The following is a 27,510-nucleotide window of genomic DNA, read 5'->3' on the forward strand; positions in this document are numbered from 1 at the left end:
TTCCAGTAAGCCCAATGTAATTCAAAGTGATCTTATAAAAGGGGTACTAGAAAGTCAGAGAGACAGAGAGAGAGAGGTTGGAAGATGTGACTAGCCTTCTGGCTTTGAAGATAAGAAAGGGGTATGAGCTTTCTGAGCATGGGGAGCACAAACAAGGAGAGCAACTCCACAGAGAAATCTGAAGAACATATGAGTTGCAGGCTTACATCAGTAGAAGTTGAAGAGGGACCGGGAACTTCTGCTGAAACAGAGATAGCAAAAAGCTCCGCACAGGGGACCAAAAGGAAAAGAGACACACAAAATAGCACAGCCTGCGGTCCAGGAGACACGTCACAACGTGAACGGCGTGACACCTCCGAGGACCCCGACGCGGATCCCCATCCCCCCTCTTCCTTCTGTCCTGCCGCCTGTCAACCTGGTCCACAGGGATGTCATTCGAGCTTGGTGCCAGCAGCTGAAGCTGAGCACCAAAGGCCCGAAACTGGATGGATATAAACGACTCTGCGAATATGCTTACCCTCATCAAAAAAACTTTCCTGCCACGGCACAGGAGGCCAGGATCCTGTCACTGTCGAAAAGGATAAAGATAGAAAAGGGGGAGCTACCCCTGGAAGGCTCCGAAGGGGCTGCTCCTCCTACAGGGGGGCCACCTGCCCTCGAGGGAGCTCCTCCGCCTCCTGAGGGAGTTGTCTCGACTTCTGCCCCCAACTCAGAAGCTGTGTTTGCCGCCTGGAGCAGGATGACAACCAGGGCCGTGAAGACGGAGCCAGTATACTCACAAGAGACTGGTGAGGTCCGGTGGTGCGTGGTCCACGGGAGAAGTCTCCCAGCTAACACAGGCGGCTGGGCTCAGTTACAGCTTCACGCTGGGCAGGCCTGGGTGCCTGGAAAGCGAAGGAGGGTGTCCGCACTCTTCCTGATACCTTCTGGCGATTTCCCACCCCCACACCTGGAGGACAACATGCTGTGCCCTGAGTGTGTACACAGGAATAAAGTTTTAACAAAAAGCCTGCAGTGAGATCATAATAGCAGGAAAAGGGTACAGCTATGATTATAATTAATGATAGAGAAGTGACTACAATCAACTCCACGGTGACTTTAGACAGCTGGACTCAGGGCCACTCCACTCTCTCCATGCCTCCGGCGTCCAGGGTACACAACCTGCTTACAAGGTCACGTGAAGAAAGAAAGTTGATGGGAAACACAAGCAGAAGTGACTGTCTCTCCAAAGATGACCAGCCCTAAGGGAGCAGAGGATAAAGGAGATGGGGACATTTAAAAATACTAAGTCACCGAATGGAATTAATTTGCTTGAAAATGCCTCAAGTAAATTTCTACATTGGACAAGACAGATCTTATAGGCAACAGTTGCAATTTGGTCATGTACACCTCAATCAGATATTCAACTTTATCATCACCAGGCATGGTACAAGCAGAAACGTGTTGTCACTGACAATATTCTTGCCCCAAAGACTCTATTCTCAGGGAAGTAATCAGTCCTGACGATGCCTCTTGTCTCAGCGTAATTAGGTGAGCTTACCTTCTGTTTGGTGTCAGTAACCTAGATGCACCCATCCGTATGTAAATATTCACAACCTATGCACTTAAGACGTCTATTTTATGTATATGTGAGTTATATATAATTTTTTTTAAGTGTTCTGGATTGAATGATACATTATAGTGCATCTAGTAAAAAGGCAACTAGAAAATTTTAAAATTAAAACTTTTCTTTTAAAATAAAAATACTCTAGGCCGGAGCAGGACTGAGGCTGGGCCAGGGCTGAGGCAGCCGACGCCCCTCCTTCCCATCTCTGGATCCTGCCCAGAGTAGGGGGCGGCTGCAGGCGAGGAGGGCGGAGGACCGCTGGGCGGTGACGGCTGAGACAAGCTGTTTGCAGTTACAAGGCAGGGATCGCGGCAAACACCCACCACAGAAGCACTGTGGCATTTCTTCCCCCGCCCGCCTAGCAGCCCCCAAGGAGACTAACTGCTTACTCACACAGAAACTAGTGGAGACTCTGAAGCCCTTTGGGGTTTTTGAAGAGAAGGAGGAACTTCAGTGCAGGATTTTAATTTTGGGAAAGTTAATTTGGGGAAAGACTGGATACGAGAAATCGGCAAAAGCAAGAATCTTCCGCAATCTGTAACTGAACATGCTGATGGGGAAATGCTTACATCTGGATCTTACAGATTAGGAGTGCATACCAAAAAATGCCAATATCGATGCGTTGTGTGTTGCACCAAGACATGTTGACTGAAGTGACTTTTTCACCTCATTCTATGATAAGTTGAAATTACAGGAAGAAGTAAACGATTTAAGAGCTGTTGAAGAGGCATTTGTACCAGATATCAAACTGTTTGATGGGATAGAGATTGATGGTTTGTTTGCAAGATTAGCACTGCAGACCATTCCAGAAAACTTGGACTTAAAACATGACAGTCTGCTTAAAAATTTACATGTGTATAAGAAGTCTTAATGATTGCAGGGTTTTGATTTCATTGCAAATCAATGAAATGGTTTTATGAGATGTTTTACATCTAGTATCAAACATTGACAACTTCAGGTTAACCCTGAGGGCTATCAAACTGTGGGCCAAATGTCATAACATCTACTCCAATATATTAGGTTTCCTCCGTGGTATCTCCTGGGATATGCTCGTAGCAGGAACTTGCCAGCTTTGTCCAAATGCGATAGCATCAACACTTGTACATACATTTTTCTTGGTATTTTCTAAATGATATGTGTTTAGATTATATTAAAATAAAGTTGATTATAGACACTGAAAAAAAAAAAAAAAAGAAAGGGGTATGAGGCAATGAATTCGGACAGCCTCTAGAAGCTGGAAAATGCAAGGGAACATATTCTATCCTAGATGCTCTAAAAGAAATACAGCCCTGTTAACACCTTTATTTTAGGCTAGTGAAACTCAGTTCAGACTTTTGGCCCTTGGAATTATAAAATAACAAATCTGTATTGTTTTAAGCTATTTCTGCAGTAATTTGTCACAGCAGCAATAGGAAACTAATACAATAGGTGTGGTGAATGGCCTAAGCCATTCAGTTGATAAGCACTTGAGAAATGGAAGGTTATGGACAGATAACATTTAAGAATGTTAAATGTGGTTCTCACAAGAGGAATTTTGCCCTCCTCTCCCTAGGGGACATTGCGAAAGTCTGAGATATATTTGATGGTCATGGCTACAGGGTGGGTATAACTTCAGACATTACATCAGAAAAACCAGAATATACATTCCTTTCAACTGTACATGGAATAGTCTTTAGGACTGATCACATACTAGAGCAAAAAACAAGCCTCCACAAATTTAAGAGCACAGAACTTATTTCTAGCATCATTTCTGACCACAATTGCATGAAACTAGAAATCAATAACAGAAAAAGAAAAGATAAAAAAAACAAATTACATGGAAAGTAAACAACATGCTACTAAAAAACCAGTGGATCAACAATGTGAAATCAAAAAGAAAATTTTAAAAATACCTTGAGACAAATGACAATGAAAACACAGCCATATAAAATCTATAGGATGCAGCAAAAGCAGCTCTTAGAAGGAAGCTCATAGCAACACAGGCTTTCTTTAAGAAACAAGAAAACTCTCAAACAATCTTATCTTCTACCTAAAAGAATTGGAAAAAGAAGAACAAACAAAATATAAACTCAGCAGAAGAAACAAAATAATAAAGATCAGAGAGGAAATAAATAAAATAGAGACTTAAAAAACAATAGAAAAAAAACCAATAAGGTCAAGAGCTGGTCCTTTGAAAGGGCAAACAAAATTGACAAACCTCTGGCCAGGCTCACCAAGAAGAAGAGAGACAGTAAACAAAATAAGAAATGAAAGAGGAGCAATCACAACTCATACCACAGAAAGACAAGAAACTATAAGAGAATACTACGACCAATTATAAGCCAAAAATTGGACAACCTAGAAGAAATGTACATGTTTTGCTTCTAGAAACATACAGTCCATCAAAACTGAATCACAAAGATATAGATAACTTGAAGAGACTGATCAATAGACATGAAATAGAATCTGTAATAAAAAGAGAAAAACTCCCTACAAACAAAAGTCCAGGACCATATGCCTTCACAGGAGAATTCTACTGAACATACAAAGAAGAACTTACACCAATCCTTCTCAAACTCTTTATTTTGGGGGGCTCCAAAATCACTGCAGATGGTGACTGCAGCCATGAAACTAAAAGACGCTTACTCCTTGGAAGGAAAGTTATGACCAACCTAGATAGCATATTAAAAAGCAGAGACATCATTCTGCCCACAAAGGTCCACATAGTCCAAGGCTACGGTCTTCCCAGCTTTCACATATGGTTGTGAAAGCTGGACCGTGAGGAAGGCAGAGCACCAAAGAATTGATGCCTTCAAACTGTGGTGCTGGAGAAGACTCCTGAGAGTCCCCTGGACAGCAAAGAGTTCAAACCAGTCAATCTTAAAGGAAATCAACCCTGAATTCTCACTGGAAGGACTGATGCTGAAGCTGAAGCTCCAGTACTTTGATCACCTGATGCAAACAGCCGACTCACTAGAGGGTGTCAGAGGATGAGATGGCTGGATGGCATTACCGATACAATGGACATGAATTTGGGCAAACTTTGGGAAATAGTGAGGGAAAGAGAAGACTAGCATGCTGCAGTCCATGGGGTTGCAATGAGTTGAATGTCAGACAACTGGGCAACTGAACAACAACCTACAGCCAATTAATCTTTGGCAAAGGAGGTAAGTATACACAATAGGAAAAAGAAAGTCTCTTTAGCAGGTGGTTTTGTGAAAGTCAGACAGCCACATTTAAATCAACAAAGTTAGAACACATCCTCACACCATGCACAAAAATAAACTCAAAATGGCTTAAAGACTTAAACATAAGACATGACACCACAAAACTCCTAAAAAAGATCATAGCAAAACATTAATTGTACCAATGTTTTCTTAGGCCAGTCCCCCAGAGCAACAGAAATAAAAACAAAAATTAAAAAATGGGATTTAATCAAAGTTAGAAACTTTTGCATAGCAAAGGAAACAATAAACAAAACAAAAAGACAACCTACAGAATGGGAGAATATATTTGCAAACAATGCAACAAACAAGGGCTTAATTTTCAAAATATACAAACAACTTACACAATTCAACAATACAAAGAAAACCCAATCAAAGAAATTAGCAAAAGACCTAAACAGACATTTCTCCAAAGAAGACATACAGATAGATGGTCAACGTAGCTAATTATTAGAGAAATGCACATCAAAACTACAAAATGGTACCACCTCGCACTGGTCAGATTGACCATCATTAAAAAGTGTATAAATAACAAATGCTGGAGAGGGTGTGGAGAAAATGGAACCCTCCTACACTGTTGGTGGGAATGTAAGTTGGTGCAGCAACTAGGGAAAACAGTATGGAGGTTCCTCAGAAAACTAAAAATAGAATTATCATATGATCCAGCAATCCCCCTCCTGGGCATATACCCAGACAAAACTCTAATTCAAAAAGAGACACACACCCCTATATTCATAGCAGTACTAGTCACAATAGCCAAGTCATGGAAACAATCTAAATGCTCCCTGACAGATGAGTGGATAAAGATGTGGTACAGAGACATGATGGAATACTACTCAGCCATTAAAAAGGAACAAAATAATGCCGTTTGAAGAAACATGGCTACAACTAGAGGTCATCATACTAAGTGAAGTGAAGTCAGGAAAAGAAAGACAAATATCATATGATCACTTATAAGTCAGTGACAGACAGGGGAGCCTGGTGTGCTGCAGTCCATGGGGTCACAAAGAGTAGGACAGGACACAGTGACTGAATAACAGCAACAATCACTTTTAAGTGGAGTCTAAAATACGATACAAATAAACTTATGTATGAAACAGAAAGAGACTTACAGATATAGAAAACGGACTTGTGGTTGCCAAGGGGAAGGGGGTTGAGCGAAGCATGAGTGGGAGGTTGGTGTTAGCAAATGTAAACTATTATATACAGAAAGGATAAACAACAAGGTCCTACTCTATAGCACAGGGGACTATATTCAATATCCTATGAAAAATCATAATGGAAAAGAATATTTAAAAAAGAATGTACATATATGTGTAACTGAATCACTTTGCTGTACAGCAGAAATTAATATAAGTATTAAAAAAAAGAATGTCATGGGGGATAAAAAGAGTGATTAGTCTACTTACAAAGTCATTTTCAGAGGAAAATGAAACCTGAATCTGATCAAGTCTCTAGATCCAACTATTAATTTATTAATTTACAGGAAACAAAGAATGGAGGATTCTGTTATATAGCATCCAGGGATTCAATCAGCAAAATCTACTGGACAAAGTTTTTCAACAGACTGCAAGAGTAATAAAAGACAAAAGGATATGGAATGGGGGGGAAATCTAAGGAATAAAAGAGACTTGAGACAAAGTAACCAGTTGGAATACATGGAGATGATTTGAATTCTAATTAAAACAAACTATAAAAATGCACATATGCATTTATGAGACAATTAGAAATTTAAATACTGACTAGATGATATATGATATTAAAGAATTATTGCTAATTTAGGTGAATTGTCCTGTGGCTACTTTTTTAATGGAGTCCTTATCTATTAGAACTACATGTTGAAATGTTTACAGGTGAAATAGTATACCAAATATCCTTCAAAATAATACAGGAGAGAGGCTGTGTTTGAAACTAGATTAGGCCATTAGTTGATAATTGCTGAAGTTGATGAAGGGCACATGGGGGTTTATTATGCTATTCTCTATAAAGCATGTTTAAAATTTTCCATATTAAAGCATTTTTAAAAGGATATTACAAAACTATCTGTTTCTACTTTAAATATGTCTATTTTTCAGAAAGGAAGAATGGTCTCTCCCCTTTTCCTATATTCTCTCATTGCTCCAAATGACCTGTTCACATTTGCCATGCTCAGAAATGTACTCCAGATCAAAACAGAAGAAAACGTACTCAGAGTTCACTTGCCATTAGTTAGGTGCTAAATAAATTTAAAATATTCCAGTTTCAAGTGTGTGGATTCACTTGTGAAGAGAGAAACTGGGAGGGCCCCTGTCCTGTGTTAGATTCCAATCACTCTCTGTGGCTCTTATAAAACAGAGCAGATGGAGGAAATGACCCTCAAAAAGCTGAGACCCAGGACTGGGCATGGGGAAAAAGACTACAAGCCTCATTCATCTTTTACCATCAGCCCCTGGCACTGTGCTGGCACTTGGGCATACAGCACGTATTTGGAAGGCAGGGAAGGAGGAAGCTGATTTAGCAGGTTTAGTTGTTTGTTTTTTGTTTTTAGTATTTTATTTTGGAGGGGTGTTTGCGTGTGTGTGTGTGTGTGTGTGTGTGTGTGTGTGGCTGCACTGGGTTTTCATTGTTGTGCCTAGGCTTTCTCTAGTTGTGGAGAATAGGGTCTACTCTCTAGTTACGATGCATGGGCTTCTCATTGCAATGGCTTCTCTTGTGGAGCACGCGCTCTAGGGCCCATGGCTTCAGCAGTTGTGGCTCATGAGTTTAGTTGCCTTGAGGTACATGAGATTTTCCCAGACCAGGGATCGAACCTGTGTTCCCTGCATTGGTAGGTGCATTCCTAACCAGTGGACCACCAGGGAAGCCCTGAGCAGATTTAGTCTTTAAGTGAACATGAATAACGTGTTTTATGGCGTGACAGCAATATCCTCCATTTCTCCACAGATGTCTTTGTTTTACAACCATCATGCCGTAAAGTGACCTCACCACCACAGATGTAGAGTTTCCTGTCTTAGCAGAGACTTTTCAGGAAGGTGCTGTAGCTAAAGCTGTCAGCTGCTGCTTTGTAAGACAAATCTTATATTTAAATAGCTACTCGTCACAAGTCCACTCCAGTGCACCTTATTTTTAACATTTATCACAGTTCTCAAGGTAAGATGCGGAAAGTCTCACCCACAGCTGAGTCACCCCTAAGCTCTCCCCACCCCTCCTGACCTTGGGCTAGAGAGTTGCTATACAGCAGGTATGCTATACAGTAGAGAAATAACATTATTGCATGATGTACTTAAAAACTTGCTAAAAGGGTAGATTTCCTGTTAAGTGTTCTTATTGAAAGGTTGCTGCTGAACGATAAGACGCGGGATTCTTGGCCTCCGGAGGAGACGAATTCAATCCGGGGCCAGAGACGAGGCTGGATCGCTCAGAGCTTTTGTGTAATAAAGTTTTATTAAAGTATAAAGGAGATAGGGAAAGCTTCTGACATAGGCATCAGAAGGGGGCAAAAGAGTACCCCCCTCCTAGTCTTTAGCTGTATGTTATATAGTCACTCACAGTCTGTTAATGAAATGAAAGGAATGTCATAAAATTTAGAATGGCATCAGATAATTCATCCCAGGCCATAAAACGATTGACTTGAATCTTTTAGAAGGGCAGAATACCAACAAATAGTTCCGTTTACATAGATTAGGAGAACAATACCTGAGGAAGTAAGTTAGGCCGTTTAGCAGAACCAACTTGAAGATAGAGTCTGGGGTTCATTAACATAGCTTAAGACCACATTTCCATACGAAAAAGGCATGTATTGGTTAACTCAAAGTTTGAGAGTGGTTAGCTTTAGGTGAGACCAGGTGTCATGGCAACACAGAATGTTAAGAGAAACCTCCTTTTAAATTTGTATAGAGAATGAAAAACAGATCGCTGGTTTGTTTCTTCTTGCCATTTAAGAGAGATAAAAATGTCTGGCACTTACAGCCTCTTTCCTCCATTTGGAGACCCCTGGCCTTCCTGCCTGTTACCCTCTCATTCCCCCCTTTTCTTTTAGGAGAATTATGTTGCCTAGGGAAAAGGGGCGTCGTTTCCATTCCATAACTGCTTCCGAGCTGACAAGGGGCGTTGTCCCTAAATTGGTGAGGCAACATATTCTCCTAATCCTCATAATGAGGATGTCTGATCCAGGGGCCCCAAATAGTAGTCGGAAGAAGCTGCAGTGATAGCAGGAGTTTGAGCAACCATTTGTAACTTAAAAGCTTTCATGCGACTAGAAACAAATCTAGTTACACAGTTACAGATGCAGGGAGCAAGCAGCAAAAACAAAACAATCAGAATTAAAAGTCACGTTATGTCCATAGTTAAGGTACAAAGTATTGCACCAGTCCATTCTAGGGTTGTTAGATGTCATCAGACGAAGAAGAGGCATCACATGTGATTGTTGTCGAAGGTATTCGCAGACTTGGAGAAAGTCTTTTCCTTGAAGTGGAGATGTCCACCAAGGGAAGCCTTCCACTGATGAAGAGGGGAGTGCTCCGCAGACCCAGCAGTTAGACCGATTGTGGAATGCAGCATAGGAGTGAGCCCAGGACAGGAAGGCATTGTCTTGAGGATCAAAGGGCAGACTCAGGATTTCTGGAGTCAGCAGAAGTAGGCTCACATAGATTATCAGGCCCATCTGAAACATACAAAGTCAGAGCATAGAAAGTAAAACATAAAATGACATCACTTAGTTCTGGTCAGGGTGCCACCTCTTGACTCGAGTGTGATGTACCCACGAATCAATTCCTGGGACTTTGACAGCTGTGGGAGAAGAAAGAATAACCTGGTAAGGGCCTTCCCAGAGGGGCTCGAGGGATGGGCCCCCAGATCCCAATGTTTTTATGAGGACCTCGGTTCCTGGCTCAAATAGAGGCTTGCTGGATTCAGAGGCTGGGTCAGGAGTCGTCTCCCGGAGTTCTTTTAAGGCCTGTTGAAAAGCTGAGAGTTGAGTTACATAATTAGTTAACTCTAAGGCCTCAGGATCTATAACAATGTCTGTGCGTAAGAAAGGCCTTCCATAAATACATTCAAAGGGGGACAGTCCCTCCTTTTTTGGGGCAGTTCGAGCCCTCATTAAAGCTATGGGTAGGACTTTAATCCAGTTGTCTTGCGTTTCTTGAGTTAATTTGCGCAGATGTCTTTTGATAATGTCATTAGCTTTTTCAACCTTTCCTGAGGATTGGGGTCTCCAGGAACAGTGTAAGTGATACTCTATTCCTAGAGCTTTGGACACCCCCTGAGTTACAGCAGCTTTAAAGGCGGAGCCATTGTCGCTCTGAAGGCTCCGTGGCAGCCCAAACCTGGGGATAATTTCATGGATTAAAATCTTTATAACCTCTTTAGCTTGTTCACTACGACAGGGGAACGCCTCAATCCATCCAGTAAAAGTATCTACCCAAACTTGTAAGCAAGAATATCCATTAGCTTTTGGCATATGAGTAAAATCAATTTCCCAGTCTTCTCCAGGATACTTTCCCTTTCGTTGTAATCCAGATTTTGCTAGCTTTTCAGTCTTTGGGTTATTTTTCTGACATACCTCACACCGTTTGATAATGTTCTTTAAAGTTTTCATTATATTTTTACCTTCAAACAAACGAGAAGCCATCTGGTAAGTACTTTCTACACCCAAATGAAAACTCTGGTGTAAACCCTTAAGAATTTTCCACTGAGCATTTTCAGGAATTATTAATCGTCCATCCTCGGACTGTAACCATCCTTTATCAGTAATCTTTGCTCCTCTTTTCTCATATCTTTCTAATTCTTCCTCAGTATATTGTGGTTTTTCCTGTTCCACAGGACCTGTCCAGATCAAAGGCGTCTGTAGGGAGGGGGTTTCGTAAAGTGCCGCTTTTTTGGCTTGAGAATCAGCCAGCAGGTTACCGGCAGCTACTTTACTCCCATCCCTGTTGTGCCCTTTGCAATGCATAACCGCTACTTCTTTAGGACAATAGATAGCAGTTAAAAGTCTCTCAATCTCTCTGAAATGCTTAATAGGTTCTCCTGTTGCTGTTTTAAACTGTCTTTCTTTCCATATTGCAGCATGAGCATGTAAAGTCAAATAAGCATACTTAGAATCAGTGTAGATATTCACTCGCTGCCCTTTGCTTAACTCTAGAGCTCGGGTCAGAGCCACAAGCTCCGCTAACTGGGCACTGGTTCCCTGGGGGAGAGATTTTGCTTCTAAAACCTGTTCAGCAGTCACCACAGCGTAACCTGCTTTGCGCTTTCCATCCCGAACAAAAGAACTGCCGTCTGTAAATATTTCCATGTCAGGATTGTCTAATGGGGTATCCATTAGATCCTCCCGAGCTGCATAGTTTAAGGTTAGGAATTGGGAACAATCGTGATCAGGTGTTTCATCTTCCTTCTCAGGAAGGAAAGTGGCAGGATTTAAATTTCCACAAACTTTAAGCTTAGTTACTGGTCCTTCTAACAACAGTGACTGATATTTAAGAAGCCTACTGTCTGTCATCCAAATATTAACCTTAGAATTTAAGATTCCACTCACATCATGAGAAGTCAGTACAGTAAGGTTTCGCCCATTAATTATTTTTAAAGCTTCAGGTGCTAATAAAGCCGCTGCCCCAATTACTCTTAGGCAGTGGGGCCACCCACGTGCAATTACATCTAATTCTTTGCTTAGATAAGCAATAGGTTGCTGGTGAGGCCCCCGGGGTTGTGTCAAAACTCCCAAGGCCATACCTTTCCTTTCAGTGACAAACAGGTTAAATTCTGACCCTGTAGGCAAACTCAAAGCCGGAGCTTGCAGGAGAGCAGTCTGAAGAACCTTAAAAGCCTTTTGAGTATCTGGAGACCAAACCAGTTTGTCGGTTTGGGCCTGCTGAGTTTCAGCTATAAGTTTATATAAAGGCCGGGCAAGTTCCCCATAGCTCGGAATCCAAATACGACAGTAGCCTGTGATTCCCAAAAATCCTCTCAATTGTCTTAAAGTCATAGGTAGGGGATGGTTTAGTATAGGTTTAATTCTCTCAGGGCCTATGGCCCTAGTCCCTTCTGAGATGATTAGGCCCAGATATCTAACAGATTGTTGACAAAGCTGAGCCTTTTCTCTTGATGCCTTGTAACCGCAGCCTGCCAGAAAGTTTAAGAAATCTTCTGAGGCTCGTGAACAAGCTTCCTCTGTCTCAGCACAGAGCAAAATATCATCTACATATTGTAACACTACCGCTTCAGAGCTATTAAAGTTTTGTAGATCTCGTGACAAACTTTGTCCAAATAAGTGAGGACTGTCACGAAATCCCTGCGGCAAAACTGTCCAGGTTAACTGGGAAGCTGGCTGTGTGGGGTCTTCAAAGGCAAATAGAAATTGACTTTCCTCCGCCAAAGGTACTGAATAGAAGGCATCTTTCAAATCAATTACTGAAAAATATTTGGCTCGTTCAGGAATTTCAGACAATAGAGTATAAGGATTAGGCACCACAGGGTGTAAAGGAACCACAGCCTCATTTATTATTCGTAAATCTTGAACTAATCTCCATTTATCATTTGATTTTTTTACACCCAAAATAGGAGTGTTGCATGGACTGTTACAGGGAACTAATAGTCCCTGTTCCTTTAAATTTTCAATGATGGGTTTTAACCCTTCCTTAACCTCAGGTTTCAGTGGATACTGCTTCTTATGTGGGAATAAGTGTGGGTCTTTGAGCTTGACAACCACAGGAATAGCATTTTGTGCTCGACCCACAGATTTTCCATCAGCCCATACTCTAGGATTCACATTTTGTTCAACTAAAGGGAGAGAAAGGGAAGGCTCCATATTCATGAAAACAGAGGCATGGACTTTGCTCAGTATATCCCTCCCCAAAAGGGGTGAGGGTGATTCTGGCACGATAAGAAACTCGTGTGAAAATAGCACAGAATCCCAGTTGCATGATAGAGAATAACTGAAATAATACCTTTTGGCTCGTCCAGACAGTCCCATTACGGAAGCGGATCGGGAAGAAAGTGGGCCAGGGGCTTCAGTAAGCACGGAGTAAGTTGCCCCAGTATCTAAAAGGAAATTGACGGATTGGCCTCCTACTGTTATTAATACCCGGGGTTCCTCAGGTGTAATTAGGACGGGAGCTTGTGTGGGGACCCCCGGGCACCTTCAGTCCTGATTGTCTTGAGAGTCAGACCCCTGAGACCTACGCCTCTGGGGGCAGTCTCTCCTCCAGTGTGGTCCCTTGCAGACCGGACATGGAGCCGGGGGCGGCTTAGATGCCTGAGGGCAATCCCGCTTGAGATGCCCCTCCTTTCCACAGCAATAGCAAGCCCATCCCTTTTCACCTGGGTCCCTCTGGGCATTTTTCTCAGGCTGCTTAAGAACGGTTTTCATAGCCATTGCGAGGGCTTCCGCCTTTTCCTTCGTCTTTCTCTGCCTTTCTTTCTTTTCCTCATATTCCCTACCATAATAGACTGTCTGAGCCAGTTGTAACAGATTATCTAAAGACTGATTTGGTCCATACGCCCGTTTTGATAACTTACGGCGAATATCTGGAGCCGACTGAGTGAGAAATTTATCTTTTAAGATCACTTTCCCTTCTTCACTTTCGGGATCAATCTCAGTGAATCTGCGAAGGGCTTCTCTCAGTCTATCTAGGAATTTACCAGGAGCTTCCTTCTCCTCCTGTTCTATGTCTGCCAGTTTGCCATAGTTTAAAGGCTTAGAACGCGCCTGTCTGAGTCCTTCAAGAATACATCTGACAAAATGACTCTGATCCCATCTTCCTTTAGCAGTGTTATAGTCCCAGTCTGGTTCTGTAGCTGGGACCGCCTGACTCCCAGTGGGGAGGGCAGTTATCTCGTCCTCCCTCTTTCCCACTGATTTATTACCAAGCCACTCATCACCATAAGCAACCGCTTTCCCCAAAACTCGAGCCTTTGAGTCGGGAGTCAGCGTTTGTCCCAAGAAGGCCAGGGGTCTTCTTTAAGCCCTGGGGATCAAATCTATCCCAGTTTTTCAGGATACAGTTCAAAGGAGTGAGGCTGGAATTGTTAGCTCCCATCTGTAAGAGAGAAAAAAAAGCGACCAGCGCCATTTTTTCTACCGGAGGCGTCCCTCCCTGCTCTAGATGGGGGTGTAGACAGACGTTACACCAAAAGCTTTCTTTCCTGGTCGGACTTAGTCTGTCTCTTACCGACGCAGGCGTCACATTCGTCCCTCCCGGTTCTACCACCGAGACGGGGTGGGGATGCACCAGGGGTAGACCTGATGGCATCCCTACCTGACGTCCAGCTCTTCACCTCGCTTGCCTCTGATGCCACCCGGGGCGCAATCAGAGTAACCTTCCGGAATGCTTCCCAAGCTAAGACCTCTGGGGGACACATTCATCACCTGAGTGCCTGTGCACGACCCTGAGTACATTCCTGACCGCAATAAGACCGATACAAACATGAAACTGAGATGCTCCTTCCAAGCGTCACCACACCGGTATAAGAGCCTCCTCTGGTCCACTAAGAGCCAGTGTTACCAAAGGAAAAAACCATTGCAGTTCTAATCCGAGTAACCTTTAACCTCAGAGATGCTCTGGGAGTTGGAGCTCCATCTAGCTTCCGAACTTTCCATGCCTAGCGAGGCTAGGCGCTTCCTGACTACCAATCCAAGTTTGAGACCTAGACCACAGTATAGCAGCAACATAGGTCACAAGTCCCTTGAAAGTCTATGATCCGATAGATAAGGTTAGTACTTCTAATTCCCAAGGAGCTATGAAATGGTCAAAGAGACCGAAAAGTTTGACCGAGAAAGGAGAGTTCGGTCCACACGCTTTGCCCGTTTCTGGTCAGTTCCCGAAGGAGACATTGGTTGCCTCTTGGCATTGGCAGGTCGGTATAAACCCCCGACAGGTTTTTGCCATAGCCTTATGAGGTCACCGCGGGACCGCAGAGCAGGGCTCCTCACTTGCTTCGTGCAGGGCGTTTCATTCATTTACACAAGCACACCATAGAGTTAGTAAAGTACAGCGGAAAACGTGTTCGCTAGGAGAACAAAGAACTAGAGCTCCAAGCATCCTTACCTTGTCCTGAAGGATCCCGGACGAGCCCCCAAGATGAAAGGTTGCTGCTGAACGATAAGACGCGGGATTCTTGGCCTCCGGAGGAGACGAATTCAATCCGGGGCCAGAGACGAGGCTGGATCGCTCAGAGCTTTTGTGTAATAAAGTTTTATTAAAGTATAAAGGAGATAGGGAAAGCTTCTGACATAGGCATCAGAAGGGGGCAAAAGAGTACCCCCCTCCTAGTCTTTAGCTGTATGTTATATAGTCACTCACAGTCTGTTAATGAAATGAAAGGAATGTCATAAAATTTAGAATGGCATCAGATAATTCATCCCAGGCCATAAAACGATTGACTTGAATCTTTTAGAAGGGCAGAATACCAACAAATAGTTCCGTTTACATAGATTAGGAGAACAATACCTGAGGAAGTAAGTTAGGCCGTTTAGCAGAACCAACTTGAAGATAGAGTCTGGGGTTCATTAACATAGCTTAAGACCACATTTCCATACGAAAAAGGCATGTATTGGTTAACTCAAAGTTTGAGAGTGGTTAGCTTTAGGTGAGACCAGGTGTCATGGCAACACAGAATGTTAAGAGAAACCTCCTTTTAAATTTGTATAGAGAATGAAAAACAGATCGCTGGTTTGTTTCTTCTTGCCATTTAAGAGAGATAAAAATGTCTGGCACTTACAGCCTCTTTCCTCCATTTGGAGACCCCTGGCCTTCCTGCCTGTTACCCTCTCATTATCACAAACAAACAAACATATTACATAAATACATAAATAAAGGTGGGAGGAAACTCTGGGGAGGAGACCGATATGTTATGGCATATATTGTAGTGATGATCTCACAGTTATCTCCAAACTCATTAAGTTGTATACATTAAACACTGTTGACCCTTGAAGAACACAGGTTTGAAGCGCCCAGATCCAGTTGTATGCAGAATTTTTTTTTCAGTAATCCATACTACAGTACTATACAACCAGTGGTTGGTTGAATCCGCCAGTGTAGAACCACAGACAAGGGGGAAACAAAGATACAGGGGAAGCACTGATGAGGAGGGCCAACTCTATGTTGGATTTTCAGCACCCAGGAGGGTCAGTGTCCCAAGCCTTGAGTTGTTCAAGAGACAACTATATATATAGCTTGTTGTTTAACAATCCTACCCCAATAAAGAAGCATTGCTGAGCTTGCTATTCAAAGGAACATGGGGTCAAAGAACACAACAGGTTTACAGGGAGCCCAATATTCAGGCAGCATTGAGAAAGAACAGCCTGCTGTTTAGAATGGTGTTTATTTGCCCAGCCAAAGATCTATCTTTCAGACACAAAATATTTCATACTGAGGGTACAGAATTCACAGCTGCTTCCTTGGCACACTCTGCCGGTTACCAAACTTTCTTCATATTTTTCTGTTTAATATAAATGACTTCTTAAAAAGTCTTCCACGTTCTGTGTCGAGAGCAGATGTTATGGAACTTAGCATACTTGAGAAAACAAACATTGGATAGCCATCTGGCTTAGAGGAGACAATGCTAGAGTGAAACCAGGCAGGACCCTATGGTCCTTCCCTACGCCTCTTCCTCTGCCTGCCTTTTTTGTCTGTGGAAAAACTTTAGCCAAAGAATAAGTTTAATCAGAGAAGCAAGAAAATGGAGAAACAAAGGAAAAGAGTTCACCAAGACTAAACAATGATATAGCCAAGGACCTTTAGTTCCTTCTCAAGGGCTATGATAATATTCTGAGCCACATCCTGTGAGCTGTCTCGTAGGTACTGAACCCTGCACCAGGTACGTGATGACCAGACAAGGGGCACATGACCTAAACTGCCACAACCCCGAGAACTGGCTTCAAACAGTTGGGCACAAACAGGCCCTAGAACTGAAGAGTCATTGTACCTAAAACAATCAAGAAGATGCTGATCAGACCACCACAGGACCAGTTTCAAGATGACTTGAGCTGACTGTGCTATTTCTGCATGGGAGCCTCCTCCCTTCATCTATAAAAGCTCTTGACCACTGACTATCAGTGATGGGGAGTCAGTCTTTGGACAGAAATCCCCCCTCAACCTCTTGGCATCCAAAATAAAGCAAACTTTGCTTTCCATCAGCCTTTCCTTCTATTGGCTTTTGAGTGGCGAGCAACCAGACCCTACTTTTGGTTACAAGAGGAGACACTTTCAGCAAAGAAGAGTGGAACTATCATGGGGGAAGAGATAGAATAGGCATTTCATGGTTTTCTTCTTGTTGCTTATTACGAGAATAATTAGCTTGGCATTCATATTCCCTAACAGATTCTTTTAAAGAGTGTGTGCATAGTAAATATGATTTCACTCTTAAGATAAAGGGACTATGAAGATGTTCACAGCAGGAACTAACTTCATACTCTGCATGAACAAATAACTGTACTCCTTCTCTGGTGGCTCAGACTGTAAAGAATCTGCCTGCAATGTGTAAGACCTCAGTTCAATCCCTGGGTCGGGAAGATCCTCTGGAGAAGGGAATGGCTACCCACTCCAGTGTTCTTGCCTAAAGAATTCCACAGACAGAGGACCCTGGCCAGGCTACAGTCCATGGGGTCCCAAATACTGGACATGACTGAGTGACTGACACACACATACAGCATATGCAATCCCAACATTTTATATAATTTGTCACTTAGGTCAGATATGACTCGGGCTGTATACTTAATTTAAAAAAACAAAACAAAACCCAAGACAAGAAAGTCTTCCCCTTGTGCCCTAAGAGCCCACAAACCCCCACTTTCTCAGATCTTCAGAGCTCTGCTGGGGTGAAGATAACTGGCAATCAAACCTGGACCTATGCTGAAGACTTCTGTAAAACGAAGGATCCATTTATAATGTGAATACCAGCCTCCAAAGGGATATGTTTGAATTTTCACCTTTCAGCTTAGTGAGATTTCTTACAATGTTATTTAGCCAATCATTATTTTTAGGTATTCCCCACTGCCATCCTCCAAAGAGCCAAAGAGCATGTTATTTATATTGTTAAATGAATATTTATTTATAGACTTAAAGTGAATGAATTACTATAGCTGTTTCAACTTTCTTTAGAGAATACTTTTACATTCTGGATATCTCCAAATACAATTTCTTTTTTAAAAAAGATCCTTCTTTAAGAAAGTTCCTTTAAACAGTAACCTTCAAATTGGGTTTGAAATTCAGAAATACTGTGGTGCCTTCCAGGTTAAGGTTCTTAAAGGTCTTTACCTTCTTAAGATGCTGGGTCATAAAGGGTGCTTTCAGCATCCTGGGGCAGCAATTATTAGAAGTGCAACAGAAGAGAAACCTCACCCTGTCCTCTGGGCTTTGCACCCTGCTGGGGCCTCCTACCAGCACAGAGAAACACTGCCCTTCATTGGCCCTCAGCTGCAAGTGCCAACTCATCTATCTTTAGAGAACCAAACTCAGTTGAGCTTTCTCCCCAGGAAGAAGGTTGGCTGCTAAAAAGATTCTTTTTGCCAATACTTGCTTTCTGAATAAAGTATTTCACAGTTGGCAGATTGCTTTCAAATGTATTACCCTACATGCTGTCCTCAACTGACAGGAATCCGTGGTCTCAGGATGCATGGCATAAAAGGAGCATTCAGGACCATAACCTATTTTGATGTTAGATGAAGTCTGGAGTTTTGATCCTGGCCAAGCACTTACTTGCAGGTGACCTGAGGACACCACCTAACCTTTGAGAACCTCTGACCCTCATGGTAGAATGGGCTATATGAGAAATAAGTAAGGTAATGCCCCACTGAGCCCAAGATAGCTAGGTCTTTATTAGAAAATTGCAGTTAGAACCAGAGTTATATAGACTGAGTTGTGTCTCCTCAAATTCATATGTTGAAGCCCTAACCCTCAGTGTGACTGTATTTGGAAATGGGGCCTCTAATGAGGTAATTAAGGTAAGGAAGGGCCCTTACTAACAAGTGTCTTTGTTTTCCTGGAGGACAGTCTAATGATGTGATTTATGATAGGGGCTTTGAGCCATGCTGTACCTTTCACCTCTGGAGGGATTAGAGACTAAAAGCATTAGCCTGAGTCCCCGGAGTGTATGAAAACAGAGTCAGCCCTGTGGACAATACGTGATCAAGCTTCACTAAAAACTCCAGACGCCAAAAGCTCAGGTGAGCTTTCCTGATTGGCAGTATTCTCTGAGTATTGTCACACATCGTGGCCAGGAAGCAACGCCATTCATGAGTCAGTGGGGGAAGGAAAATCAGAAGCCTCATGCTTGGACCCCTCCCAGACTCTGCCCTTACTTGTTTCTTCCTTCTGCTGATTTTAGTGTTTTTTTTTTTCTTTTTACTACAATAAAATTTTAATTTTACATATAGTGCTTTCCTGAGTTCTGTAGTCATTCTAGTGAGTTACCAAACCTGAGGATGGCCATGGCTCTTTAGGCTTTTTCTTTCTTTCTTTTTTTTTATGCTTTTTCTTTTTTAAGGATTTTAACTTTGTCTTTTATTCTGTAGTAAATAGTTATTTACTTACTAATTTAACTTGTGGTAGTTTTAAACTATTGTGTAATCAGCTTTATCAATCTTTCCCATTAAAGTTTTTGTTTACTTAAAAAGGCTTTTTTCACAAGAAAATGAAATAGGTATTCATCTTTATTTTCTTCCTCTCTTTTCTGGCTCTGGCACCAGCTGCCTCAGCTTCCTTGGTCCATGAGCATCACACTGAAGCTCATGCCAGTGGGGACACCAAGAACCCCATTCATGCTCCTATATCTTTATTTTCTAGTTTTTTACAGTATCATTTCTCTTTATTAACTAATTTCATTTGGGATTTATTTTGCTATATGCTACTAAGTAAAAATCTGTTGTTACTTTTTTTCCATACAGTTTCTCAATTGACTCAACAACAGCTTTTGAATAATCATATTTTTCTACCTTGTTACCACATGCAAAATTCCCACATATATTAGGGTTTGCATGTGGTCAATCTATTCTGTTGGATCTATATGGCTATCTTCTCTTGCACCATCCTGCTTTTAGATTTATTGGCTTCATAACACGTATTAATATCCCACTGTAGGCATCTTTCCTATTTAATGTTCATATTTAAAATCTTCTTGGCTTACATTCCTATTTATTCTTCCACAACAAAATTTTCTGTGCCCCAAGAAAATGTTTTACTCAGAACATAAAAGAAAAATTAAAATCAGTTTGTCAATTCCCATTGACCTCCAAAAATAAAATACTAATATAGTTTTTCACTGGAATTACATTAAACTTAAAAATTTGGGGAAAATTGATATATGTATGTATAAGGCTAAGTCTTTCCAGGCAGAAATATGATATGTCCCACAGTAAAAATAAATACATTAAAAAATGTTGATGTTCTTCATACAGGTCCAGCAAGTTTCTTGTTAACTTCAGGGAAATAAGAAACTTTAAGGCTCTTAATGCACATCACTACATTATCTCCACAAAATTTTCACAGAATATAAGACTGAAAATGCCCTCTTGCCAGTCTGAGCAGGTAAAAAAAGTATTCACTATAGATTTAATGTGCACTTCTTTGACTTTTCATGAGGTTGAATGATTCTGAACATATTTATTGATTAGTTGTATTTCTTTCTTTGTGAACTTTTGCCTATTTTATTTTTTGCCTATTTTTTATATTAAGAATAATATATTTTGATTCCCCAGGTGGAAGTATTTTTCCCAGTACATCATTTGCCTCTTAATTTTGTTTATTATGTTTTTGGATATATAGAATTTTAAAATTTTCTATCTCCAATTCAAAGATCATATAACATTTGTGTCTGTTTTCTTATAGTCATGTATATATTCTTCTGTTTAAATTTTAATTCCCAATTTTACATTGATTTTTATGTTTATGATATAGATGGGCTTCCCTGGTGGCTGAGACAGTAAAGAATCTGCTTGCAATGCAGGAGACCCTAGATCGGGAAGATCCCCTGGCAAAGGGAATGACTACCCACTCTACTATTCTTGCCAGGAAAATCCCAATGACAGAGGAGCCAGAAGGGCTATAGTCCATTCGGTCTCAAAGAGTCAGGTACAACTGAGCAACTAACACACACATAGTAAAAATGAAATATAGCCTGGGTTTCATTTTGAGTTTTAGGGATTAGTTTATTTAGGTCTGTATATTGAAACATGGTCACTCTCTTTTTGGAAGTTATTCTGTGTCAAAGCAATTTGGTTTACTTAGCAATTTTTAAGTACAGAATTTCTTGGAACACATTTCAGTGGAGTAATAAAATGTTCTCATTATGAAAGGAATTTAAGCAATTACATCTGAAGCCTGCTCAAGTGTATCTAACAAGGTACTTTTTAGCTTAAAGAATATTGTGTATCATTCAACTGCTAGTTGCCATAACATTGGGACTTTCCTGAGTCCTCTGAAAGTTGCATAGAGCTAAAGAGGTTATTTTACCAGCACCATCTGTAAAAATGTGTTGCTACAATTCACTTGGAAGGCTCAATCCCCCAGGAGTACAGAGAATTAATTTATAGTCACAAGTTTGGCATTCTTACAAGCTACTCAACCACAGGGAAACAAAACCCTCTGAGAAATCAAATGTGTTTGGCAGATCTGGTTCAAGATTTCCAGCAATGTACTATCAACACAGCAAACCTAAGAAGCAGGAGAAACCTCTCTCGAAATCAAATACGGTACAGTACAAGGAACATTATATTGAATGTCTGAAAGCCAGGAGTCTTTGTTCCAACACCAGTGATTTGACCTTCACAAATCATTTTAATGAGTTTCATTTTCCTCTCTTATGAAATGGGTGACCTCATAGGACTACTGCAAAAACAGAAAATGTATATGGATGTATTGTATAAACTGTAATGCACAGGTCAAAACATTAGTAGCTATTAATTAGCCTGCAACTGAACTTATTCTACTTTTCTAACTCAAGAGGAGAAGGTAGCACCTGCCATCCCTGGTCTGTTCAGCCTGTCCTGGGGAAACACTATATGGACACCCACCATCTCCCCTCGAGTCACGCCCCACCTCTGAACCATGCATGCTTCCTGCCTACAGCACTTCCCAGGGCAGACGTGTACATGAGCTTAAGCCTGGGGCCTTCAAGAAAGTAAGCACTGTGTCTAGGAAGGAAAAAGAGGAATAACATTTATTGAGCACCTACCATATGTGGAGTACTGAAAGATATGCTAGCAAAATAGAGACACATGAGGCCAGTCCTAGCACTTTTTGCTTTAATTTTCACTGTATCAGACTCACAAGGTTCATAATGATTCAACATATATCATAGGCCAGAGGGTGTTTGCAAGTATGAACTACATTCTCAGCCTTGGGCAGTGACAGGACTGGGAAAGTGAGATAAATTTACATACAGGTTGGGTGGCGTCAATGAGATACTTGTAAAATAATTTAAAAGTTTAGCTAGCTTGGGACTTCCGTGGTGGTCCAGTGGTTAGGACTCTGCACTCCCAGTGCAGGGGACCTGGGTTCAATCCCTGGTCATGGAACTACATCCCACATGGGGCAACTAAGAACTGGTGCAGCCAAATAAATAAAAGTTTAGCTGGCTCAAAGATGTGTTTGTGCATCTATAAGAATTAGGTTCAAAATTCTTGACATGAACCCAGGACCAAGTCTGGGCTCCTCTTTCAAGAAAACTGCCTAAGTTGGGATAAAGTCAAAACATAATGGGAGGGACTTCCCTGGTGGTCCAGTGGTTAAAAATATGCCTGCTAGTGCAGGGGACATGAGTTCAGCCCCTGGTCTGAGAACTAAGATCCCACATGCCACAGAGCAACTAAGACCATGCACCATAACTTCTGAGCCCACGCTGCAACTACTGAAACCCACGTGCCCTAGAATTTGTGCTCCTCAACAAGAAAAGCCACCACAAGGAGAAGCCAGCACACCGCAACTAGAGAGTAGCCCCCACTTGCTGCAACTAGAGAAAGCCTATGCATGAATAAATAAGTTTTTTAAAAAACACAGTGGAAAGGCATTGAGAAGGGAGAGACATGATCAGATCCGTGCTTTAAAAAGAATACTCCGGTTACAATTAGGTGTTACCTCACAATGGTCAGAAAGGCAATTATGAAAAAGTCTACAAATAACATGCTGGAGAGGGTGTGGAGAAAAGGGAACCCTCCTACATTCTTGGTGGGCATGTAAATTGGTACAGTCACTATGGAGAACTGTATGGATATTCCTTAAAAAACTAAAAATAGAGTTACAGTATGATCTAGCAACCCCACTCCTGGGCATATATCTGGAGAAAATCGTAATTTGAAAAGATACGTTTACTCCAATGTTTGTAGCAGCACCATTTACAACAGCCAAGACATGGAAGCAACCTAATGTCCAATGATAGATGAATAGATAAAGATGTGGTATATATATACAAGGGAATATTACTCAGTCATAAATCAAATGAAATAATGCCGTTTGCAGCAACATAGTCAGACCTAGAGATTACCATATTAAGTGAAGTAAGTCAAAGTCAACTATCATATGATCTCACTTATATGTGGAATCTAAAAATAATTTTACAAATGAACTTATTTATTTAAAAAAACAGACTCACAAACATAGAGAACAAACGTGGTTAACAAAGGGGAAAGTTGGGGGGAGGGTGTAAGGACAAATTTAAAGTTTGGGTTTGACAGATACACACTACTATATATAAAACAGATAAACGATAAGGATCTGCTGTATGGCACAGAATCTTATAATAACCTATAATGGAAAAGAATGAAAAAGAATTTATATATATATTTTTATATATCGTATATATGTCATATACACGAAACTAACACAACATTGTAAATCAACTATACTCCAGTTGAAAAGAAAAAAAGAACTTTGGCTGCTGTATGGATGACGGAGGGGAATGCTGCAAGAAGGGAGCAGGTATGCCTACACGGTGGTATGCAGCTGCTGGTTTGCTCTGGCTCAAGAAAGTTGACTGTGTCCATAATTTTCCCAAAGCCACATGTACTGGCATCAGGTTGATAGGCTGAAGGAAGCTATGGTGTGAATATTTACACCAAATATACCTGCAAATACTACAAACCAGGACTTCCCTACCTGCCCACCCTCCAGAGACAGTTTACCAGGACTGGAGGGGCTAGAAAGCTTCTACAGGGGATCAGGCAAGAGAGGCAGTGTGGTCCAGAGTGGTGACAGTGGAAGTGAAGGGAAGTGGATGGATTTGGAAAGCTATTTGCAGATAGAAACAGCTGCTGACAGTACTGACAGGTTGGATATGGGATGGGGTGGTCAAGGTGAGGTGAGAGAGTGTTGTAAGGAGAAGCCAATTCTGACTCCATGTTGGAGCTATTTCTTTGATTTGCTTTTTATTGCTTTTGTTATTACAATAATATATAATAGCCTGCCTCAGAGAACCCTGCCCCTCTGCCTGGCTGTTAAACTAAAGTGCCTTTGTTTAGCTCACAGGGAGATAATCTGACCCTGCCCACCTGTTAAAAAGAAGAGATTAACACACCCCTTCCAAAGGCTGGTCCTTCCCAGAGATGTTCCGCAAGACTGAACACCCCTTTTTACTTTACTTCCTCACTGCCTCTCCCTCTCTATTCTGCCTTCTGACTTTATTTCCTTATTGCTTTTCTCCCTCTGGGTCTATGAAAAAACCTGGCATCCAGAACCCACAAGATGGTTAATTTGAGACATTAGTCTACCATCTTCTCCATCAGCAGGCTTTCCGAATAAAGTCGTATTCCTTGCCTCAACACTTCGTATCTTGGATTCATCGACCTCTCATGCAGCAAGCAGAGCAAGTTTGAAGTCATTAACAAGAAAAGAATATCTCCCAGGTTTTAGTACGTATCAAAGTGTGAGCATCAAAGGCAGTGTTCTGAGTTTGGCTTTGAGACAGAGAATGTCTTGGACTCAGACAATGAGGTGATTTAGAACTACACACTCTACAGTTTTCAGTCACTGTGGCCTGACCCTAGTCCACCCTCCCAACTCACTTGGGGCATTCTCTTTCTGCCTGTCTGCCCTAGACTCCAGTCCTGCCAGCCACCTTTCAGTTCTTCATTTAGAAAATTTACTTAGCCTCTTGGCCTTCCTACATTCTGCTCCCTCAGCCCACAGTGTTCTTATCACAGCTCTCTGCATGGCTGGCGTGTTTCTCCCTCGGGTCCCTGCTAACAGAGGACACCTTCTCCCTCCAACCATATCCTCTCTGTTAGTTTCCTTCTTAGCACTTCTCACAATTTATAATCATATACTTGTTGTCTACTTGCTTGTGTTCTGTCTCCCTCACTGGACTGTAAGTCTTCCTTAAAAATTGATTTCTGATTCATTAACATTTGACAAAATTTGCCAAATAAATAAATAAACAAGAAACACAGCCTGCCTGCTGCCTATAAACAACACAGACCAAGATTGTACCAACTCTGCAGTGTATACCTCTTAAGCGTCCACAATAAAAAGCTGAATTTAGAAAAACAGTTGAGCCTTTGCAAGTAACTCATTCACAGGACAGGGTGTGACAGGCAAGGACAAGTCCAGGCTTAAGGACAGTCACTTCCCCAAGTTTAGAACTGTCTAAAGAACCATAAAGTTCTTACAGTGAAGGTGACAGCCAAAAAAAAAAAAAACCCTAAAGGATGGGTGTAGTACATTTCTGTATTAGTTCCAAGTGTAACAGGGAAGAAGAGAATCTGACTCCAAGTTACATCTGTTTCTTTCACTTTAAGCTTTGCTCCCCATTGCTTTTGTTACCATAATCACTGAAAGGATGCTCTCTATAGCTTAGTTGTTGTTCAGTTGCTCAGTCATGTCGACTCTTTGTGACTCCATGGACTGCAGCACGCCAGGCTTCCCTTCCTTCACCATCTCCCAGAGCTTGCTCAAACTCATGTCCATTGAGTTGGTGATGCCATCTAACCATCTCGTCCTCTGTCGTCCCCTTCTCCTCCTGCTTTCAATCTTTCCCAACATCAGGGCCCTTTCTAATGAGTCACGTCTTCCCATCAGGTGGCCAAAGTATTGGAGCTTCAGCATCAGTCCTTCCAATGAATATTCAGGACTGATTTCCTTTAGGATTGACTGGTTTGATCTCCTTGCAGTCCAAGGGACTCTGAAGAGTCTTTTCCAACACCACAGTTCAAAAGCATGAATCCTTTAGTGCTCAGCCTTCTTTATGGTCCAACTCTCACATCCGTACAAGACTACAGGAAAAACTATACTTTTGACTAGATGGACCTTTGTCTCTGCTTTTTAATATTCTGTCTAGGTTAGTCATAGCTTTTCTTCCAAGGAGCAAGCATCTTTTAATTTCACGGCTGCACTCACCATCTGCAGTGATTTTGAAGCCCAAGAAAATAAAGTCTGTCATGGTTTCCATTGTTTCCTCATCTATTTGCCATGCAGTGATGGGACTGGATACCATGATCTTCATTTTCTGAATGTTGAGTTTTAAGCCAGTTTTTTCACTCTCCTCTTTCACTTTCATCAAGAGGCTCTTACTTCCTCTTTGCTTTCTATCATAAGGGTGGTGTTATCTGCATATCTGAGGTTATTGATATTTCTCCTGCAATCTTGATTCCAGCTTGTGCTTCATCCAGCCTGGCATTTCACATGATATATTCTGCATATAAGTTAAATAAGCAGGGTGACAATATACAACCTTGACTTACTCCTTTCCCAATTTGGAACCAGTCCACTGTTCCATGTCCAGTTCTAACTGTTGCTTCTTGACCAGCATACAGATTTCTCAGGAGGCAGGTAAGGTGGTCTGGTATTCCTGTCTCCTGAAGAATTTTCCACAGTTTATTTTGGTCCACACAAAGGCTTTGGTATAGTCAATAAAGCAGAAGTAGATGCTTTTCTGGAACTCTCCTGCTTTTTCTATGATCCAGCAGATGTTGGCAATTTGATCTCTGGTTCCTCTGCCTTTTCTAAATCCAGCATGAACATCTGGAATTTCTTGGTTTACCTGTTGAAGCCTCGCTTCGAGAATTTTGAGCATTACTTTGCTAGCATGTGAGTCTATAGCTTTAAGCATATATAACGACCTGCCTCAGGAAGCCCTGCCCTCTGCCTGAATATTAAACTAAAATGCCTTTGTTCAGGTCACAGGGAGACATTCTGACCCTGCCCACCTGTGAATGGCTACAGAGAAGAAGAAATTAACACATCCAGCACAACAAAGGAAACTATAAGAAAGGTGAAAAGACAGCTCTCAGAATGGGAGAAAATAATAGCAAATGAAGAAACAGACAAAGGATTAATCTCAAAAACATACAAGCAACTCCTGCAGCTCAATTCCAGAAAAAAAAAATGACCCAATCAAAAAATGGGCCAAAGAACTAAACAGACATTTCTCCAAAGAAGACATACAGATGGCTAACAAACACATGAAAAGGTGCTCCACATCACTCATTATCAGAGAAATGCAAATCAAAACCACAACGAGGTACCATTACACACCAGTCAGGATGGCTGCTATCCAAAAGTCTACAAGCAATAAATGCTGGAGAGGCTGTGGAGAAAAGGGAACCCTCTTACACTGTTGGTAGGAATGCAAACTAGTACAGCCACTATGGAGAACAGTGTGGAGATTCCTTAAAAAACTGGAAATAGAACTGCCATATGACCCAGCAATCCCACTCCTGGGCATACACACCGAGGAAACTAGAACTGAAAGAGACACGTGCACCCCAATGTTCATCGCAGCACTGTTTATAATAGCCAG

General features: G+C 41.6%; 1 protein-coding gene, 1 non-coding gene and 2 pseudogenes across 5 annotated transcripts in view; 3 read left to right on the top strand and 1 right to left on the bottom strand.

Moving 5' to 3' along the window:
• Positions 1 to 27,510, bottom strand: part of AADACL3 (arylacetamide deacetylase like 3) — a 114,632-nt gene that overhangs the window by 55,993 nt on the left and 31,129 nt on the right. The window lies entirely within an intron of this gene.
• LOC122707674 lies at positions 139 to 1,085 on the top strand (annotated as a pseudogene).
• On the top strand, positions 1,048 to 2,739 carry LOC122707464 (annotated as a pseudogene).
• TRNAG-CCC lies at positions 22,225 to 22,297 on the top strand. The gene has a single exon. It is a non-coding gene; the product is annotated as a tRNA-Gly (tRNA).

The sequence above is a fragment of the Cervus elaphus genome, chromosome 14 (assembly GCF_910594005.1).
Source record: "Cervus elaphus chromosome 14, mCerEla1.1, whole genome shotgun sequence".
Lineage (NCBI taxonomy): Eukaryota > Metazoa > Chordata > Mammalia > Artiodactyla > Cervidae > Cervus > Cervus elaphus.